The sequence below is a fragment of the Salvelinus sp. IW2-2015 genome, unplaced genomic scaffold, assembly GCF_002910315.2.
Source record: "Salvelinus sp. IW2-2015 unplaced genomic scaffold, ASM291031v2 Un_scaffold6276, whole genome shotgun sequence".
NCBI classification, from domain to species: domain Eukaryota; kingdom Metazoa; phylum Chordata; class Actinopteri; order Salmoniformes; family Salmonidae; genus Salvelinus; species Salvelinus sp. IW2-2015.
The window spans coordinates 7,219-21,384 of NW_019947539.1; the positions used below are offsets into that span (position 1 = coordinate 7,219).

The 14,166-nt window shown below is 47.2% G+C and overlaps 1 long non-coding RNA gene across 1 annotated transcript; it reads right to left on the bottom strand.

The window, feature by feature from the left end:
* Window positions 1-451: 451 nt before the first annotated feature.
* On the bottom strand, window positions 452-1,618 carry LOC139026897 (uncharacterized). The gene is made up of 3 exons (XR_011478844.1): window positions 1,549-1,618; window positions 1,360-1,421; window positions 452-1,299 (listed from the first exon to the last, which is right to left on the bottom strand). It is a non-coding gene; the product is annotated as an uncharacterized lncRNA (long non-coding RNA).
* Window positions 1,619-14,166: the final 12,548 nt, after the last annotated feature.

Here is a 14,166-nt window from a genome sequence, read left to right on the forward strand (position 1 = left end):
AAAGTGACACAGGCCTTGAAGCCGAGATCCTCCCATGATGCTTCAGGAGAGAGAGGAGCAGAGTGTCCAGTTGCCTTTTTTTAGTGTTCTCTCCTTACCGAGCCAGCCAGAGACAGAGAGCATTCTGGGAGGTGTTCCCGGCTGGAAAAGAGACACCATCATTAAAGGATCGAACTGATTTCCTCTGTAACTTTTCGAATCTGGTGAATTCTCTTTTCTCCTCTCATGAGGGTATCTCCAAGCCCTTCTTTATACGGGACTTTACAAATCAAATAGAGTCCAAGTAAGGAGACTCATAAGGGATGTGTGGACATTTCTTTATGTCAGGTGACTCAGTGTTATGGACTGTCCTCATAGAAACTAAACACACAAACAAAGGTTTTGCTTTCATTTATTTACGCCCTTATTATGTCCTGTAGTCCTCCCTTTCCAGACCTGTGGAGACGTTCTGGTATTCTCCAACTCCTTATGTCCTGTAGTCCTCCCTCTTCCTGACCTGTGGAGACGTTCTGTATTCTCCAACTCCTATATGTCCTGTAGTCCTCCCTCTTCCAGACCTGTGGAGACGTTCTGTATCTCTCCAACTCCTTATGTCCTGTAGTCCTCCCTCCTCCAGACCTGTGGAGACGTTCTGTATTCTCCAACTCCTTATATGTCCTGTAGTCCTCCCTCTTTCCTGACCTGTGGAGACGTTCTGTATTCTCCAACTCCTTATATGTACTGTAGTCCTCCCTCTTCCAGACCTGTGGAGACGTTCTGTTTCTCCAACTCCTTATATGTCCTGTAGTCCTCCCTCTTCCAGACCTGTGGAGACGTTCTGTATTTCTCCCAACTCCTTATATGTCCTGTAGTCCTCCCTCTTCCTGACCTGTGGAGACGTTCTGTATTCTCCAACTCCTATAGTCCTGTAGTCCTCCCTTTCCAGACCTGTGGAGACGTTCTGTATTCTCCAATCCTTATATTGGCCTGTAGTCCTCCCTCTTCCAGACCTGTGGAGACGTTCTGTATTCTCCAACTCCTTAATATGTCCTGTAGTCCTCCCTCTTCCAGACCTGTGGAGACGTTCTGTATTCTCCGACTCCTTATATGTCCTGTAGTCCTCCCTCTTCCAGACCTGTGGAGACGTTCTGTATTCTCCAACTCCTTATATGTCCTGTAGTCCTCCTCTTCCAGACCTGTGGAGACGTTCTGTATTCTCCGACTCCTTATATGTCCTGTAGTCCTCCCTCTTCCAGACCTGTGGAGACGTTCTGTATTCTCCAACTCCTTATATGTCCTGTAGTCCTCCCTCTTCCAGACCTGTGGAGACGTTCTGTATTTCTCGACTCCTTATGTCTTGTAGTCCTCCTCTCTTCCGACCTGTGGAGACGTTCTGTATTCTCCGACTCCTTATATGTCCTGTAGTCCTCCCTCTTCCAGACCTGTGGAGACGTTCTGTATTCTCCAACTCCTTATATGTCTGTAGTCCTCCCTCCTCCAGACCTGTGGAGACGTTCGTTATTTCTCCAAACTCCTTATATGTCCTGTATAGTCCTCCCTCTTCCAGACCTGTGGAGACGTTCTGTATTCTCCAACTCCTTATATGTCCTGTAGTCCTCCCTCTTCCAGACCTGTGGAGACGTTCTGTATTCTCCGACTCTGGGGGGTAAGACGTTGCCATAGAGGCTGAGATGTTTGAGTTATCTGGCCGGCAGCGTTCTGTGTTTGTGTCCTAAAAGTTAGTTACCCTGTACCACTCCCATAGAGACGAAGCGGTATCTCTGTCCTCCTAGAGAGTTACTGTCTCTGCAGCATTGAGTCCCCCCCCGTCCCCCCCAGTGAGGTCATGAATATCAGGATGTAATCACCCTCTCCACATATCCCTCGGTCCCGTCCCGTTCTCCGTCCCGGCGTTCCCGACAGCGTTCCAGACCAGAGATTCTATCCCTGGGAATCCCCCTCCCGGCTCCACAGGATTCCACCGGCAGATTGATGCCTCTGGAAGAAGACGTGACATCACCGCTCTCATATCCTTCTTCTTCACTGAGAGTCTCTAMAACCTCACGAAGAAGAGAGCTGGGGGTTGGATGTGTCATAAATGATTCCCTATATAGTGCACTACTTTTGACCATAGCCCTATGGGTACTATATAGAGAATAGGATTGCCGTTTGGGACGCAGGCCCCACAGAAGGGAGTCTCCTGTGCATTCTGGGGCCGTCTCTCCTGGCTAAGGGACACATACAGGAGAATCTGAAACCACATGAAAAATAATATCCCTCAAGTGTTAGTCTGTTGTCTTCAGGGCCTTACTGTACATCACTTTTAATACAGGCTGTGGAGATTCATCGCGTGTCCTCGACGTCATCTCATAAAGCTGTTCTCTGAATCACGTCGGGACCGCGGCTCCTCAACGTGTCCCTGCTGACACGGAGCCACAGAGCTCGYTCCAGACCTGACTTGTAGCAGTCAGAGCTGTGTCTCAGGTTTAAACCTAGAGGGATTTGTGAGGTTAACCCGATCTACCATTTCTCCTCTATCGAATGTCACTCAGTCAATCACTGTTTTATTACATGTTGTAAAAGGGAAATGGATGACATTCTGTTATACTGTACACCAGACCGTACTAGTCGATACTTTTACATCAGACCGTACTTAGTCAATACTGTACATCATCAGACCATTACTAGTCAATACTGTACGGTCATCAGACTGTACTAGTCAATACTGTACGCCCAGACCGTACTAGTCAATACTTTTACATCAACCATACTAGTCATTACTGGACATCATCAGACCGTACTAGTCAATACTGGACATTCATCAGAACCGTACTAGTCAAATACGGACGTCATCAGACTGTACTAGTCAATACTGTACGCCAGACCGTACTAGTCAATACTGTACATCATCAGACCATACTAGTCAATACTGTACGTCATCAGACCGTACTAGTCAATACTGGACGTCATCAGACCGCTACTAGTCAATACTGTACATCATCAGACACATACTAGTCAATACTGGTACGTCATCAGACCGTACTAGTCAATACTGGAGCGTCATCAGACCATACTAGTCAATTACTGTACATCATCAGACCATACTAGTCAATACTGACGTCATCAGACTGTACTAGTCAATACTGTACATCATCAGACCATACTAGTCAATACTGATACATCATTCAGACCATACTAGTCAATACTGTACTAGTCAATACTGGACGTCATCAGACCATACTAGTCAATACTGTTACATACATCAGACCATACTAGTCAATACTGGACGTCATCAGACTGTACTAGTCAATACTGTACATCATCAGACCATACTAGTCAATACTTTACATCAGACCATACTAGTCAATACTGGACGTCATCAGACTGTACTAGTCAATACTGGACGTCATCAGACCATACTAGTCAATACTGGACGTCATCAGACTGTACTAGTCAATACTGTACATCATCAGACCATACTAGTCCAATACTGTACATCAGACCATACTAGTCAATACTGGACGTCATCAGACTGTACTAGTCAATACTGTACATCAATCCAGACCGTACTAGTCAATACTGGACGTCATCAGACTGTACTAGTCAATACTGGACGTCATCAGACTGTACTAGTCAATACTGTACATCAATCAGACCATACTAGCAATACTGTACGCCAGACCGTACTAGTCAATACTGTACATCATCAGACCATACTAGTCAATACTGTACGTCATCAGACCGTACTAGTCAATACTGGACGTCATCAGACCCATACTAGTCAATACTGTACGCCAGACCGTACTAGTCAATACTGGACATCATCAGACCGTACTAGTCAATACTGGACATCATCAGACCGTACTAGTCAATACTGGACATCGTCAGACCGTACTAGTAAATCTTGGATGTCATCAGACCGTACTAGTCGATACTGGACATCATCACACCGTACTAGTCCAATACTGTGACATCATCAGACTGTACTAGTCGATACTGGACGTCGTCAGACCGTACTAGTCAATACTGGACGTCATCAGACTGTACTAGTCAATACTGGACATCATCAGACCGTACTAGTCAATACTGGACATCATCAGACCGTACTAGTCAATACTGGACATCGTCAGACCGTACTAGTCTATACTGGACATCGTCAGACTGTACAGTCGATACTGGACGTCAATCAGACTGTACTAGTCAATACTGGACATCATCAGGACTTACTAGTCAATACTGGACATCATCAGACCGTACTAGTCAATACTGGACATCATCAGACCGTACTAGTCAATACTGGACATCATCAGACTGTACTAGTCAATACTGGACTCATCAGACTGTACTAGTCAATACTGGACGTCATCAGACCGTACTAGTCAATACTGGACATCATCAGACCGTACTAGTCAATACTGGACATCATCAGACCGTACTAGTCGATACTGGACATCATCAGACCGTACTAGTCGATACTGGACATCATCAGACCGTACTAGTCGATACTGGACATCGTCAGACCGTACTAGTCGTACCATGATGGATGAAGGGAGAGTCATTGATCGTGTTTTCTGAACGTTGTAATTGATCAGAGTATACATGTTACAGGAACGTTGTGTTTTCTGACACTGAGCCCTCTTTACGAGTCCGTAGACACAGACTTTTACCGAGGCTCCTCAAACATATCCATCTGTGCTCAGTACACTATCACCATGATTTAGAGAGCAGAATGTCTCAGCAAAGCAATGCCTCATAAATGCAGTACAATTTTTGAATATTAAAACCTGATCCGAACACAAGACAGAAGACCGTAAGAAAGCAGAGGGGTGATGGGTCCCAGAAGCAGAGAATATATCTCTAGCAGATGTGGAAGAGGAGGCCTTTCTCTCTCTCTCTCTCTCTCTCTCTCTTTCTGTCTCTCTCTCTTTCTGTCTCTCTTCTCTCCTCTCTCTCTCTCTCTCTCTCTCTCTTCTCTCTCTCTCTCTCTCTCTCTCTCTGCTCTCTCTCTCTGGCTTCTCTCTCTCTGGCTCTCTCTCTCTGGCTCTCTCTCTCTGTCTCTCTCTCTCTTTCTCTCTCTTTCTCTCTCTTTCTCTCTCTCTCTCTCTCTCTCTGGCTCTCTCTGGCTCTCTCTCTCTTTCTCTCTCTCTCTGGCTCTCTCTCTTTCTGTCTCTCTGCCTCTCTCTCTCTACTTCTGTTTCTCTGTCTCTCATCTTCTCTCTCTCTCTCTTTTCTGTCTCTCTGGCTCTTTCTCTCTCTTTCTGTTTCTCTGTCTCTCTGTCTCTCCTCTCTCTTTCTGTCTTCTCCTCTCTCTATCTCTCTCTCTTCTCTCTCTCTGGCTCTTTCTCTCTCTTTCTGTTTCTCTGTCTCTCTGTCTCTCCTCTCTCTCTCTCTCTCTCTCCTTCTGTTTCTTCTGTCTCTCCTGCGGCCTCTATCCAGGCCCACACCAGTCCCATCAGGTCTCCGTCCCTAAGTGTTAATGGAAGCAGGGGTCCATCAGAGCATGAAGAACACACAGTCTTACTTGCCAAGAACCTGCTTTAATCTCCATTATACCTGTACAATGAGGAGAGGAGAGGAGAGGAGAGGAAGAGGAGGAGGAGAGGAGAGGAGAGGAGAGGAGAGGAGAGGAGAGGAGAGGAGAGGATACCTGTCAATGAGAGGAGGGATCGACTACAAACAGAACAGAACACTTCACTCTCTCTCTCTGTGTTGTGTGTGTGGTGTGTGTTGTGTGTGCGTGTGTTGTGTGTGTGTGTGTGTGGTGTGTGTGTGTGTGTGTGTGTGTGTGTGTGTGTGTGTGTGGTGTCAGACACAGTCTCATGATGAACGAGCTGACAACCTCCACCTCACACGTTATAGAGGGGTTCAGTCTTGTATCAAAGCTCCTGAGCAGCCGTCAGTCCCCCCCCCCCGTCAGTCCCCCCACCCCCCCTGTGCAGAGGGGCGGGAACCCTGTTAGTGCTGTGAGCCCGTGAGAGAGATCCCGTTTAGCTGAGTGTTAATGGAATGACGAATGAGATGAAAAGGACCGTGGACGTTTTTTGGTTTCTGAACAGGGCTGTACCCTGTCACCCCCTACACTCCCCCATCCCCCCCCCACCCCTACACTCCCCCATTCCTCCCCTGCCCCTACACTCCCCACCCCCCCTTCCCCCCACCCCTACACTCCCCACCCCTACACTCCCCCATTCCCCTTCCCCCACCCCTACACTCCCCCATTCCCCTTCCCCCCACCCCTACACTCCCCATCCCCTCCCCCCACCCCTACACTCCCCCATCTTCCTTCCCCCCACCCTACACTCCCCCTTCCCTCCACCCCTACACTCCCCCTTCCCCCACCCCTACACTCCCCCATCCCCCTTCCCCCCACCCCTACACCCCTACACCCCCCCCCCGCACCGCTGGGACCCGCTCTGGGTTCAGCAGCCGTTGGGATCGGGACGTTTCTGAATCATCAGAGCTCTTGGCTCAGCCATCAAACACATTTTATTCCTCCCATGTGGCACTGTTGATTCTAGTTAGCTGCTTTTTACAAAATAAAAAAACGTGCTTATTCTGTTGGCTTGTCTGAACCAATCCAAACCCGTCTGAACACCAGACACATACTGAACACTTCATTAGTTAGAATGGGGCACCAATTCAGAGGGTTAGAGTCTACTGTACTGCCGATGTGATCCCATCTAGCACCAATCAGAGGGTTAGAGTCTACTGTACTGCCGATGTGATCCCATCTAGCAACAATCAGGGGGTTAGAGTCTACTGTACTGCCAATGTGATCCCATCTAGCAACAATCAGGGGGTTAGAGTCTACTGTACTGCCGATGTGATCCCATCTTAGCAACAATCAGGGGGTTAGAGGTCTACTGTACTGCCGATGTGATCCCATCTAGCTTGTAGTTTCCGTAGGATGCAGAGAGGACGTACGCTGCAGTCCTCTTATTAGTCCCTAGACAACAGCAGCTATGTGAAGTCCTCTCTCTCTTCTCGTCACAGCGGTAGTCATGATTACAGTAGCCTGCCTCGACGGTTGTTGGGATATGTGGGATGAACTGCGTAGCGGTCGTTATGTAGCTGAATCTGTAATCTCTCTGTCGTCTCATCTCTCTGTCGTCTCATCTCTCTGTGGTCTCATCTCTCTGTGGTCTCATCTCTCTGTGTCTCATCTCTCTGTCGTCTCATCTCTCTGTGCGTCTCATCTCTCTGTGGTCTCATCTCTCTGTGGTCTCATCTCTCTTGCTCATCTCTGTCGCTCATCCTCTGTGTTCTCATCTCTCTGTGGTCTCATCTCTCTGTGGTCTCATCTCTGTCGTCTCATCTCTCTGTGGTCTCATCTCTGTCGTTCATCTCTCTGTCGTCTCATCTCTCTGTCGTCTCATCCCTCTGTCGTCTCATCTCTCTGTCGTCTCATTCTCTTGTGTCTCATCTCTCTGTGGTCTCATCTCTCTGGTCTCATCTCTCTGTGGTCTCATCTCTCTGCTGTGGTCTCATCTCTCTGTGGTCTCATCTCTCTGTGGTCTCATCTCTCTGTGGTCTCATCTCTCTGTGGTCTCATCTCTCTTGTGTCTCATCTTCTCTGCTGGTCTCATATCTCTGTGGTCTCATCCCCTTGTGGTCTCATCCCTCTGTGGTCTCATCTCTTCTGATGTCTTAATGCTTCTGACAACATTGAAACCTCCAGCACCTTTTCTCCTGTCTGATGTGTTACCCCCCCAGCCCCCTGTCTGATGTGTTACCCCCCCCCCCCCCAGCCCCCTGTCTGATGTGTTACCCCCAGCCCCCCTGTCTGATGTGTTACCCCCCCCCCCAGCCCCCTGTCTGATGTGTTACCCCAGCCCCTGTCTGATGTGTTTACCCCCCCCCCCCAGCCCCCTGTCTGAATGTGTTACCCCCCCAGCCCCCTGTCTGATGTGTTACCCCCCCCCCAGCCCCCTGTCTGATGTGTTACCCCCCCCCCCCCAGCCCCCTGTCTGATGTGTTACCCCCCCAAGCCCCCTGTCTGATGTGTTACCCCCCCAAGCCCCCTGTCTGATGTGTTACCCCCCCAGCCCCCTGTCTGATGTGTTACCCCCCCAGCCCCCTGTCTGATGTGTTACCCCCCAGCCCCTGTCTGATGTGTTATCCTCCCCCCCAGCCCCCTGTCTGATGTTTACCCCCCCCCCCCAGCCCCCTGTCTGATGTGTTACCCCCCAGCCCCCTGTCTGATGTGTTACCCCCCCCCCCAGCCCCCTGGTCTGATGTGTTACCCCCCCCCCCCCCCAGCCCCCTGTCTGATGTGTTACCCCCCCCAGCCCCCTGTCTGATGTGTTACCCCCCCCCCCCCCCCCAGGTTGAACTAGTCTCTAATCTGTCTGAGAGATGGTTAGCTGTACTCAGAACCAGGTGAACTAGTCTCTAATCTGTCTGAGAGATGGGTTAGCTGCCTTCAGAACCAGGTGACCTAGTCTCTAATCTGTCTGAGAGATGGTTAGCTGTCTTCAGAACCAGGTGAACTAGTCTCTAATCTGTCTGAGAGTGGGTTCGCTGTACTCAGAACCAGTGTGACCTAGTCTCTAATCTGTCTGAGAGATGTGGGTTAGCTGTCTTCAGAACCAGGTGACCTAGTCTCTAGTCTGTCTGAGAGATGGGTAGCTGTACTCAGAACCAGGTGACCTAGGTCTCTAAATCTGTTCTGAGAGATGGGTTAGCTGTAGAAACCAGGTGAACTAGTCTCTAATCTGTCTGAGAGATGGGTTCGCTGTACTCAGAACCAGGTGACCTAGTCTCTAATCTGTCTGAGAGATGGGTTAGCTGTCTTCAGAACCAGGTGACCTCATTCTAATCTGTCTGAGAGATGGGTTAGCTGCCTTCAGAACCAGGTGACCTTAGTCTCTAATCTGTTCTGAGAGATGGGTTAGCTGTCTTCAGACCAGGTGGTGACCTAGTCTCTAATCTGTCTGAGAGATGGGTTAGCTGTCTTCAGAACCAGGTGACCTAGTCTCTAATCTGTCTGAGAGATGGGTTAGCTGTAGAACCAGGTGACCTAGTCTCTAGTCTGTCTGAGAGATGGGTTAGCTGTACTCGGAACCAGGTGACCTAGTCTCTAGTCTGTCTGAGAGATGGGTTAGCTGTACTCAGAACCAGGTCTGAGAGATGGGTTAGCTGACAGAACTAACCGGCCATCGACATATTGTTTCTCTTGAATTGTTTACCAGCCAATTGAAAAAACAAATTCCAATTGAGTTAGAAAATGGGGAGTCTTTCTCAACTTCCCTACGCATCAGAAGTCCCGTAGAGTAACCCCACTAAACTAAAGACCAATCTGTTTCTATTTAACGCTCCTATGAGTTTGGAACATTCTAATAAATTAAACTAAATTAAAGGCGTTGGATTTATCACAAAGAGAACTGAGGAACGCTGCTTTTGAAACGTCCTCTTTTTATGGGTCCAAAGGCGTATAATCATTTCATATTGGGTGTTAACCCCTTTTTGCTATGCAGCGTGCCAGTCCCAGATGACTTGTCCTAATTGAGCCAGTTGTTTGAGATGGGAGACACACCAGTAACATTCAGAAACGTTATTTAAGGCCAAGTCTCTTTGTCTCAACAATAAACACGTGATTCATTACGGACCTTTTGTGTTATGATGTTATGACACAATGAATAATGAGAAATCAATGTTGACATGAACAAGCCATTGGGTCGGGGAGGGAGGGAGGGATGAGGGAGGTATGGGGCAGTAGCTGGGCCAAGCAGCTGAAGGGAGGGAGAGAAGGGAGGGAGAGAAGGGAGGTATGGGGGAGGGAGGGAGGTATGGGGCAGTAGCTGGGCCAAGCAGCTGAAGGGAGGACCTGGCAGGGCAATAGACTGATAGATGGTCTGTTGTTCCATCCCTGGCACGGCTCGGAGTCCAAGACCACAGGTTAGCCAACCACATGGACAGAGCTGAGAGCCAGAGGGGAGTCCACTCTCACTCTGCTGTAAACAGGACAGGTTGGACAGTGGCTGGGTCTCGTTTGTTCCTGTGGATAGATGGAGTAGTCTAAGGGCTGGCCAATATGTGGGGGAGAGGAGGAGAGAGAGAGAGAGGAGGGCAGGGGAGAGGAGGAGTAAGGAGAGCCGAGGGAGAGGAGGAGCGATATGAGAGGACAGATCGAGCGGCAAGGCGAACCAGGAGGTGGATAAGGAGAGAGCAGGAAGAAGAGATGCGAGGGCACGGCTAGGAGGAGGTTAGACCAGGGGGGAGAGAGGAGGCGGGGTATCCGACCTAAATATGTGGAAGAGCTAATGGGCATGCAGAGATAAGTAGAGCGAGAGGAGGAGGGCATGGATAGCGGTGAGTCTGGGCAGTGGACCGCGATGAGATCGAGAGGGGAGCAGGAGGGCAAGGGGAGCAGTCGATGGAGCAGAGCTGAGGGCATGGTTGCGACGAGAGCAGTCATAGTTGTGATCGAGGAAATGCGGGTCGAGAGGCAGGAGAGAGGTCTAGGAGCCAAGAGAATCAAGAGAGGTGCACGGCGAGAGAGAGAGGAGAGGTCGAGAAAGGCTAGGGGCATGGCTCATTCGGACCAGGAGAGGGCGAGGGCATAGGGAGAAGAAGCCAAGAAGAGGAGCCCTGCTGAGTGCACCATCTCGGCGAGGAGATGGAGGCGCGACGGAGAGCGACGAGAGGGGGAGCGGTCAGTGCCGGGCCTGAGAGAGTGAGAGAGAAGGAGGGGAGGAGAGGCAGTGGGACAGAGAGCGAGATAGAGAGATAAGAAGGCGGGGCTAGATTGTGAGAGAGGAGAGAGGAGGGAAGGCAGGGGAGATCCAGACGGGATCCACTCGAACCTTCGGGGAGGGGAGGGAGAGGAGAAGGCAGGGGAGGGCAGGGAGAGAGAAGGAGAGGAGGGAAGGGCAGCGAGAGAGAGGGGGAGAGGAGAGCAGGGGAGAGAGAGGAGAGAGGCAGGGCAGGGTATTAAAGAGGGAGGGGAGAGAGGAGGAAAGAGAGAGAATGGTTCGATCGGTCAGGAGTGAGAGAGAGAAGAGCATGAGTAGGGGAGGGATAGAGGAGAAGGGGTCAGGCCGGAGAGGAGCGAAGAAGACGTGAAGGAGAGCAGGGGTGAGTGAGGAGAGGGCGATAGGGGCGGATGGGGGGGAGCAGGAGTGGAACAGGGGAGGAGTGGCGACGGGGGGAGGAGAGAGGAGGGGGCTGAGCGGGTCGGTGAGGAGTTCATTTGTGTGGAGAACTCATCCTAGTTTATCAGCAGTGTGGGCGCGAATTCGTGCGATCCAGTGTGCCTGCAGGTATGTTCCCCCTAAGCCCACACGCATCGGGAGGGTGAGGTGAGTGGGAGGACGGACGGGAGAGTCTTCCCTGAGCACGAGCGAAGACATAAGAAACGAGAATATAAGAGCACGAGTTGCATGTGTATTGTTCCCCAGACCACACCAGCAGCTGCTGCCACAACTGTGATTTGTGCTTTTCCTCTGTGAAACTCTGGGATTTTCAAGAATGGCTTACGGATTAACTCAAACGCACCTCCAGACTACCAGAAGTAAATGATTGTTATCATGTTCTCCATACAACCGTCGCTGATCTCGGTGTGACCTTACTCCCCCGCGTCAGGATCACGCCACGTCCAGCCAGACCAGCCAGTCTAGGCCAGCCACGCTCCAGGCCGCAAGGGCCTGTCAGCCAGCCAGTCGATGCCAGTTCAGCCTAGACCAGCGTACAAGGCCGCAGCCGCCAGTCCGAGCCTGCGCACTTAGCCATACAGTTAGCCAGGCCAGTCAGCCAGGTAGCCAGTCAGCCGGCCAGCCAGTTAGGCCAGCTAGTCAGCCAGCCAGCCAGCCACGCCGTGCTCTAGCCAGCCAGCCAGTCAGCCAGTCCAGCCAGCAGCCAGTACAGCCAAGCAGTCAGCCAGCCAAGCCAGTCAACCAGCCATAGTCAGCCAGCCAGTCTGCGTTAACAACCAGCAGTCGGATGTCATCCAGTCAGCCAGCCAGCCAGTCACATCCAGCCAGTCAGTCGAGCCAGCCAGCCATCAACCAGCCAAGTCAGTCAACAGTCAAGCCAGTCGTCCAACCAGCCAGTCAGTCAAACCAGTTCCAAGCAGGTCAAACCCAGCCAGTCAAGACACACCAGTCAGCCAGTCAACCGTCAGGGTGCCAGGCCAGCCAGTCAACGCAGCCAGTCAGTCAAACCAGTCAGGCCAGCAGCAGCCATGTTCAAAGCAGCCCTAGTACAGAGTAACCACGTCACTCAGTCAACAGCCAGTCAGTCAGTTAGCCAGCACCAAGCGCAAAGCCAGCTTGCAGCCAGAGATCAGGTGCAACCACACCCAGGGTCAACCAGTCCAGCGTCAGTACAACCAGCCAGCAGATTCAAGTCAGCCCCGGCGTGCACTGTTGTAATATAGAGAAACACAAGATCATAGCTTCTCATTCTTAATTGACCCTACGTCCACCATCTATGTGAGGGAGATGGCATGAACAAGCTGGAAATATGAGTCCGGGGAGAATTAACAAAGCCACGTAGCGTTCGAATTACCTACATCGAGTTTTCAGCTGCTAATGGCTTTGTTAAAACCGTGGATTGCTCTTCTTCTCAGCATACTGGTGTCTTTTACCTTTACATGAGACACATTGGAGTTACAGACCGATGTCTTCCGAGTCCAATCTATGTTTACAGAGTTTGGTTGCCCTAGAGAACGTTCAACACATACGCTGGATACAGGTTGTCTACATGGCATATTTAATAGTATTATAATGTTATATTAATTTAGTATATAATGGTCTATATTATTAGTTATATAATGACATATATTTTAAAGTATTATATGTTATAATGTTATATTAATAGTATTATAGTTATAAATGTCTACGTATTATTAATTGGTTTAATAAAAATCTTCATGTTATAATGTTATATTAATAGGTATTATTAATGTAAATATAATAATAGTATTTTAGAGGGTAACTAATGTTATATTAAATACTATTATATAATGGTTGATAATATAAAGTATTTCTCCCTCAAACAACACTATTTAAGTGATTAATATTTATAATAATATATAGTTCATAATGTGTACTTATTATAACACAGTTATAGTCATGTGTACTATATATAAATAAGTATTTATAATGTTATATTAATAGTATTACTAGTTAAGTGTGTATATTAATAGTATTATAGTTATAATGTCTATATAATAGTATGATCGCTGCTAGTGTCTATTGTACATTTAATAGTATTAGTATAGTTATATGTTATATTAATGAAAGTATTTAATTAAAATTGTTTTATATTTAATAGTATCATATCTGTAAACTAGGGATATACTTAATAGATTATCGCTTATTCTATTAACTCAAAGTATTATAGTTTATATATGTTCATCTTTGAATCGTCATTATAATGTTTCTTAATAGTACTCTCTCGTTCAATTAACTCAGCTATTATACGTATATAATGTTATATTAATATATCTCATAGACTGTATATTATTATTAGTTATTATTATTCTTATATTTAATTATGTTACTTATAGTCTTTTTATAATGTTATATTACTAGATATTATATGTATATTAATATATTTATAAATGTCTTATATGTGCACATGCTTAGTATTTATAATGTATATAATTAGTATTTAGGTAATGCTATGTCAACTAGTATTATACTGGTATCACTCCTACAGATAAAGTATATTAATAGTATTATATAATGGCTATGATTAATAGTAGTTATGTTATATAAATAGTAGTTATAGTATGTTAATGAATGAGTATTATAATGTTATATTTAATAGTATTATAATGAATATTATAATAAACTTCAGTATATAATTAGTATTGCATTACTGATTTAATTAACTAGTATAATGTCATACTGATATATTAAATGAGATATTAATGTCCATAAATTATAGCTATTTTAGTTAAATTATATTTATATATATCAATTATAGTTATGTTGTATTAAAGTAATTATATTAATTAGTTTCCTCTATACTATTTAATAGTATTATCATGTTTATAATAGTACTTCTTATTACATTTACATAGTCATATGCCCCTCTATAAATTATTTATACCTTAAATATTAATATAGAGTGAATCAGTATATATGTCTATGGTAAATATAAATTTATAGAGGTGTATAATGTATAGATGTAATATATTCATAATAGTTTTATTTAGTGTCCTAACACTTCATGCTACTT